This window comes from Anabas testudineus, chromosome 6, assembly GCF_900324465.2.
Source record: "Anabas testudineus chromosome 6, fAnaTes1.2, whole genome shotgun sequence".
NCBI classification, from domain to species: domain Eukaryota; kingdom Metazoa; phylum Chordata; class Actinopteri; order Anabantiformes; family Anabantidae; genus Anabas; species Anabas testudineus.
In genome coordinates this window covers 3,269,277-3,276,183 of record NC_046615.1, presented here as the reverse complement: position 1 = coordinate 3,276,183, position 6,907 = coordinate 3,269,277, and the positions used below count along the sequence as shown (strand labels likewise).

Sequence of the window (6,907 nt, the reverse complement as noted above, 5' to 3'; positions counted from 1 at the left end):
AGACTTTGCAAAGAATACGTGGCTCGTGTCAGTTACTGCAAGTCAGCCAGGTCTGAAGCTGCTAAGCAGCCCCAGACCTCCCACAGTAGCTGAGAACGGCCTCCAGCTGCAACAACAACAGCTGGCCCTGCCGATTTATGCTAATCACTGCCAGTCTAGTAGCAGCAATTCGGGCTGCACCGCTGAAAAGGGATGGTTTTCTCAGGGGGGTCTATAAGGCACCCATTGCCCGTGGTCAGTGTGCTTGCTCAGGCAGCACATATGATAAATTGGAATCGATACAGAGAAGATTAGCATGGCCCCTGCGCAAGGATGACACGCAAATTCGTGAAGCGTTTCCACATTTTAATGCGCTTGACTTGCCCCAAGAACTGTTCCGGCATTCCGGAAAACGGCATCCGGTAAAGTCACCGGAACCAATCCATGGTTTCCAAAGACTTTCCGTTTGAGTCAGACTAATGCAGACGGCGCGCCTCGACGACACCCGAGTGTCTAAGCGTGTAAGCTCTTCAGATGAACACAAAGTATAAAGAGAGACTCTGGAACATGAGAAAAGAGTAACACAAGCGCTTCAGACTGGTTTCTAGGAGCACATCTCCTTACATTTGGAAAACCAGACTGGAGTTTGGCATCAGAGTGTGAAATGGCTGGCGTGTTTCAGATCAATTGTCCTGCACAGACTTTGCAAAGAATACGTGGTCTGTCAGTTACTGCAAGTCAGCCAGGTCCTGAAGCTGCTAAGCAGCCCCAGACCTCCCACAGTAGCTGAGAACGGCCTCCAGCTGCAACACAACAACGCTGGCCCTGCCCGATTTTATGCTAATCACTGCCAGTCTAGTAGCAGCAATTCGGGCTGCACCGCTGAAAAGGATGGTTTTTCTCAGAGGGGGTCTATAAGGCACCATTGCCCATGAGTGTGTGCTTGCTCAGGCAGCACATATGATAAATTGGAATCGATACAGAGAAGATAGCATGGCCCCGCGCAAGGATGACACGCAAATTCGTGAAGCGTTTCCACATTTTAATGCGCTGACTGCCCCAAGAACTGTTCTCGGCATTCGGGAAAACGGCATCCGGTTAAAGTCACCGGAACTCAATCCATTGTTTCCAAAGACTTTCCGTTTGAGTCAGACATAATGCAGACGGCGCGCCTCGACGTACACCCGAGTGTCTAAGCGTGTAAGCTCTTCAGATGAACACAAAGTATTAAAGAGAGACTCTGGAACATGAGAAAAGAGTAACACAAGCGCTCAGACTGGTTTCATAGCACACAATCTCCTTACATTTGGAAAACCAGACTGGATTTTGGCATTCAGAGGTGAAATGGCTGGCGTGTTTCAGATCAATTGTCCTGCACAGACTTTGCAAAGAATACGTGGCTCTGTCAGTTACTGCAAGTCAGCCAGGTCCTGAAGCTGCTAAGCGCCCCAGACCTCCCACAGTAGCTGAGAACGGCCTCCAGCTGCAACAACAACACGCTGGCCCTGCCGATTTTATGCTAATCACTGCCAGTCTAGTAGCAGCAATTCGGGCTGCACCGCTGAAAAGGGATGGTTTTCTCAGAGGGGTCATAAGGCACCCATTGCCGTGAGTCAGTGTGCTTGCTCAGGCAGCACATATGATAAATTGGAATCGATACAGAGAAGATTAGCAGGGCCCCTGCGCAAGGATGACACGCAAATCGTGAAGCGTTTCCACATTTTAATGCGCTTGACTTGCCCCAAGAACTGTTCTCGGCATTCCGGGAAAACGGCATCCGGTTAAAGTCACCGGAACTCAATCCATTGTTTCCAAAGACTTTCCGTTTGAGTCAGACATAATGCAGACGGCGCGCTCGACGTAACACCCGAGTGTCTAAGCGTGTAAGCTCTTCAGATGAACACAAAGTATTAAAGAGAGACTCGGGAACATGAGAAAAGAGTAACACAAGCGCTTCAGATGGTTTCTAGGAGCACACAATCTCCTTACATTTGGAAAACCAGACTGGAGTTTGGCATTCAGAGGTAAAATGGCTGGCGTGTTCAGATCAATTGTCCTGCACAGACTTTGCAAAGAATACGTGGCTCTGTCAGTTACTGCAAGTCAGCCAGGTCTGAAGCTGCTAAGCAGCCCCAGACCTCCCACAGTAGCTGAGAACGGCCTCCAGCTGCAACAACAACACAGCTGGCCCTGCCGATTTTATGCTAATCACTGCCAGTCTAGTAGCAGCAATTCGGGCTGCAACCGCTGAAAAGGGATGGTTTTCTCAGAGGGGGTCTATAAGGCACCATTGCCCATGAGTCAGTGTGCTTGCTCAGGCAGCACATATGATAAATTGGAATCGATACAGAGAAGATTAGCATGGCCCCCTGCGCAAGGATGACACGCAAATTCGTGAAGCGTTTCCACATTTTAATGCGCTTGACTTGCCCCAAAGAACTGTTCTCGCGCATCCGGAAAACGGCATCCGGTTAAAGTCACCGGAACTCAATCCATGTTTCCAAAGACTTTCCGTTTGAGTCAGACATAATGCAGACGGCGCGCCTCGACGTACACCGAGTGTCTAAGCGTGTAAGCTCTTCAGATAACACAAGTATAAAGAGAGACTCTGGAACATGAGAAAAGAGTAACACAAGCGCTTCAGACTGGTTTCTAGGAGCACACAACTCCTTACATTTGGAAAACCAGACTGGAGTTTGGCACAGAGGTGAAATGGCTGGCGTGTTTCAGATCAATTGTCCTGCACAGACTTTGCAAAGAATACGTGGCTCTGTCAGTTACTCGCAAGTCAGCCAGGTCCTGAAGCTGCTAAGCAGCCCCAGACCCCCACAGTAGCTGAGAACGCCTCCAGCTGCAACAACAGCTGGCCCTGCCCGATTTTATGCTAATCACTGCCAGTCAGTAGCACAATTCGGGCTGCACCGCTGAAAAGGATGGTTTTCTCAGAGGGGTCTATAAGGCACCCATTGCCCTGAGTCAGTGTGCTTGCTCAGGCGCACATATGATAAATTGGAATCGAACAGAGAAATTAGCATGGCCCCTGCGCAAGGATGACACGCAAATTCGTGAAGCGTTTCCACATTTATGCGCTTGACTTGCCCCAAGAACTGTTCTCGGCATTCCGGGAAAACGGCATCCGGTAAAAGTCACGGAACTCAATCCATTGTTTCCAAAGACTTTCCGTTTGAGTCAGACATAATGCAGACGGCGCGCCTCGACGTACACCCGAGTGTCTAAGCGTGTAAGCTCTTCAGATGAACAAAAGTATTAAAGAGAGACCGGGAACATGAGAAAAGAGTAACACAAGCGCTCAGACTGGTTTCTAGGAGCACACAATCTCCTTACATTTGGAAAACCAGACTGGAGTTGGCTTCAGAGGTGAAATGGCTGGCGTGTTCAGATCAATTGTCCTGCACAGACTTTGCAAAGAATACGTGGCTCTGTCAGTTACTGCAAGTCAGCCAGGTCCTGAAGCTGCAAGCAGCCCCAGACCCCCACAGTAGCTGAGAACGGCCTCCAGCTGCAACAACACAGCTGGCCTGTCCGATTTTATGCTAATCACTGCCAGTCAGTAGCAGCAATTCGGGCTGCACCGCTGAAAAGGGATGGTTTTTCTCAGAGGGGGTCTATAAGGCACCCATGCCCATGAGTCAGTGCTGTGCTCAGGCAGCACATATGATAAATTGGAATCGAACAGAGAAGATTAGCATGGCCCCTGCGCAAGGATGACACGCAAATTCGTGAAGCGTTTCCACATTTAATGCGCTTGACTTGCCCCAAGAACTGTTCTCGGCATTCCGGGAAAACGGCATCCGGTTAAAGTCACCGGAACTCAATCCATTGTTTCCAAAGACTTTCCGTTTGAGTCAGACATAATGCAGACGGCGCCTCGACGTACACCCGAGTGTCTAAGCTGTGTAAGCTCTTCAGAGGACAAAAAGTTTAAGAAGAGACCTGGAACATGAGAAAAGAGTAACACAGCGCTTCAGACTGGTTTCTAGGAGCACACAATCTCCTTACATTTGGAAAACCAGACTGGAGTTTGGATTCAGAGGTGAAATGGCTGGCGTGTTTCAGATCAATTGTCCTGCACAGACTTTGCCAAAGAATACGTGGCTCTGTCAGTTACTGCAAAGTCAGCCAGGTCCTGAAGCTGCTAAGCAGCCCAAGACCTCCCCACAGTAGCTGAGAACGGCCTCCAGCTGCAAACAACAAGCTGGCCCTGCCCGATTTTATGCTAATCAATGCCAGTCTAGTAGCAGCAATTCGGGCTGCACCGCTGAAAAGGGATGGTTTTCTCAGAGGGGGTCTATAAGGCACCCATTGCCCGTGACTCAGTGTGCTTGCTCAGGCAGCACATATGATAAATTGGAATCGATACAGAGAAGATTAGCATGGCCCCTGCGCAAAGAAAGTGGAAGGTTTAACGGGTTCCCGGGTCCCAGAGCGGCGCTGGGCCGCCGCGGTCCGGGAGATTCTCCGAAACGGGCGCAGCGCGCCAGTACGAGCGGGCACCGAGGTGGCCGGAGTGCGGCGGCTGGCATTGCGCCGGAGCATCTCGCCGGGCCCTCGGGGGTTCCGAAATAGGGCACGATACGTGGATGCTCTGGGGCGGTCACATGGCAAATTGCCAACGAGGCCGCCGCCGCCGCCGGTTCGAAACAAGCTGACGAACAGTACCAGCCAGACAAGTCTATTACAGTAGCTACTCTACGTACTTCGTGTATATAATTATTATATATATCAATAAAATCGTCTATTAAATAATATATAATAAACCACACACAGGCGTTGCACATATGTGAACAAATATTTATTAAGGAAAAAGTTTACAACAGCAGCCAAAATTCCAACAAGGTATGATTGTGTGTGCGTTGTGTGTGTGGTGTGTGTGTGTATGTCTGTATGTAGTATGTAGTGAGTGATGAGTGGGACGTGGTGAGTGAGTGAAACGGCAGGATGATAGTGTGTGTGTGTGGTGTGTGTGTGTGTGTGGGTGTGGTGTTGTGTGTGGTGTGGTGTGTGTGGCTGTGTGTGTGTGTGTGTGAGGTGTGTGGTGGCTGAGTGATGAGTGAGTGAGTGAGTGAGGAGGTGAGTGTGTTGTTGGTGTTTGTGTGTGTGTGTGTGTGTGGTGTGTGTGTGTGTGTGTGTGTGTGTATGTATGTATGTATGCAATGACATAAATGTTCACGGTTTCTCCTCACTTCTTCTCCGCCAGCCACAGCTCCACGGACTTTGCACTCGTACAGAGCACAGAAGTGCTGAGACTTGTGCTGGCTGTGGCCGTATTGCTTCTGCTGGGGCTGACCGCACAGCTTGCAGATCCGAAGTTTGTGCACCCTTCCTGGTTTGGGCCTGTGGCTGGCTCTGCTCTCTCTGCAACCTCTTCTTGTGGTTGTAGGCTGTGGTCCTGGGGATGGAGCACATCTCAGACTCCTCCTTCCCCTTCAGCCACTTGTCTGCTCCAGTCACCCCCTCACCTTTTGACAGGCTGCAGTAAAACTGCCCCTTGTAGTATGCATGTCCATAGTCCCGTGTCCTGGGATGGCTGCAGAGCTTGCATGGGTCCCCGGGCTTGGGAGCAGGACCAGCTTCTTCACGTGCTGCTTCTTCCTTATCCCTTGAGGACCTCTCTGTCCTCCTCCGCCCTCTTCATCCTCCTCCACACTGTCATCCTGGTTGGTGTGCTGGTGCCAGGACATGCAGAAGTGTAGGCCTTCCTCTTCCGCTCCTCCTTCCTCTTCTGCTGCTCCTCCAGCCCCTCCTGTGGTGTCAGCCCCTTGGTGGTTGTGGTGGTGGTTGTTGAGGAGGAGGAGGAGGAGGCCTCCCAATCCTCCGTCCGTGGAGTGGGTGATGCCTCCCTGTTAGACGAGGAAGATGCACTCACAGGTCTGTAGCTCTCATCTGACCTAGACACTGAAGAGTCTGAAAAGAAGATGGAATTAACTCCTTCCTTGAAACACAAGCAAAGACACAACAGAGAGTGAACAAGAGCAGCAGCAGCACTTACCTTCCATAACTGGGCAACAGAAAACTAAATCAAACACACACACACACAGACACAGACAGATGAACTGAGAGTTCCCAATAATTCCTCTGTGTCTGAATGCAGTGAGTGTGGCTATTTAAAATTGGTCCTCCCCTGCTCAGCCCACACCCAGGGGGGCACAGTGGGACGCCGCTTAACCTGCTTCCTGGGCTTTCAAATCACTGGGGAATCGTTTAACACCTTCCCTCGTTGCCTCTGGGTGCGTCTGAGCCATCAGTGTCATTGATGTCTGCAGCCAAGCACTTCACATGTGTTCCTGACAAATACGGCTGATCAAAAGGCTGTTGGTGCCTGCCACCCACACACACCCACACACACACACACACCCCCACCCACACCCACCCACCCAACCCCACCCACACACACAGAGTTACGTGATCATCATAAGGAACAGCTAGAGCCAATAGTTACAGTTCGGCACAGAACAGGCCTGGTTTTATTCTTACAAACACAGCAACTTTAAAAGGATTAAAAGTATTAACATTGTACATGATGGTGCTGTGGTGTCAATAAATAAGAAACAGTGACTTAACTAACGTAGTATATACACTGTATATTAACTTAAGTAACATTTTGGTATTGGTGATATTGTGAACATATTTTGAAGAATAAATAGTAACTACACAAATAAACATGACTGTGTCTTTCTTGTCTGCACATGTATATGTGTATGTTAAAATGGCTGTTGTATTGAAGTGCCCGCATTAAAATGTGGAAACGCTTCACGAATTTGCGTGTCATCCTTGCGCAGGGGCCATGCTAATCTTCTCTGTATCGATTCCAATTTATCATATGTGCTGCCTGAGCAAGCACACTGACTCATGGGCAATGGGTGCCTTATAGACCCCCTCTGAGAAAACCATCCCTTTTCAGCGGTGC

General features: G+C 49.8%; 7 non-coding genes and 1 pseudogene across 7 annotated transcripts; 7 read left to right on the top strand and 1 right to left on the bottom strand.

The window, feature by feature from the left end:
- The first annotated feature begins 240 nt into the window (after positions 1 to 240).
- LOC113166527 lies at positions 241 to 347 on the top strand. Its single transcript, XR_003299194.1, has one exon. It is a non-coding gene; the product is annotated as a U6 spliceosomal RNA (small nuclear RNA).
- Positions 348 to 918: 571 nt separating this feature from the next.
- LOC113166532 lies at positions 919 to 1,023 on the top strand. Its single transcript, XR_003299199.1, has one exon. It is a non-coding gene; the product is annotated as a U6 spliceosomal RNA (small nuclear RNA).
- A 574-nt stretch (positions 1,024 to 1,597) lies between these two features.
- On the top strand, positions 1,598 to 1,703 carry LOC113166530. The gene has a single exon (XR_003299197.1). It is a non-coding gene; the product is annotated as a U6 spliceosomal RNA (small nuclear RNA).
- Positions 1,704 to 2,285: 582 nt separating this feature from the next.
- Positions 2,286 to 2,393, top strand: LOC113166528. Its single transcript, XR_003299195.1, has one exon. It is a non-coding gene; the product is annotated as a U6 spliceosomal RNA (small nuclear RNA).
- Positions 2,394 to 2,958: 565 nt separating this feature from the next.
- On the top strand, positions 2,959 to 3,065 carry LOC113166533. The gene has a single exon (XR_003299200.1). It is a non-coding gene; the product is annotated as a U6 spliceosomal RNA (small nuclear RNA).
- A 572-nt stretch (positions 3,066 to 3,637) lies between these two features.
- Positions 3,638 to 3,739, top strand: LOC113166531. Its single transcript, XR_003299198.1, has one exon. It is a non-coding gene; the product is annotated as a U6 spliceosomal RNA (small nuclear RNA).
- A 579-nt stretch (positions 3,740 to 4,318) lies between these two features.
- On the top strand, positions 4,319 to 4,391 carry LOC113166534 (annotated as a pseudogene).
- Positions 4,392 to 6,734: 2,343 nt separating this feature from the next.
- On the bottom strand, positions 6,735 to 6,841 carry LOC113166526. The gene has a single exon (XR_003299193.1). It is a non-coding gene; the product is annotated as a U6 spliceosomal RNA (small nuclear RNA).
- Positions 6,842 to 6,907: the final 66 nt, after the last annotated feature.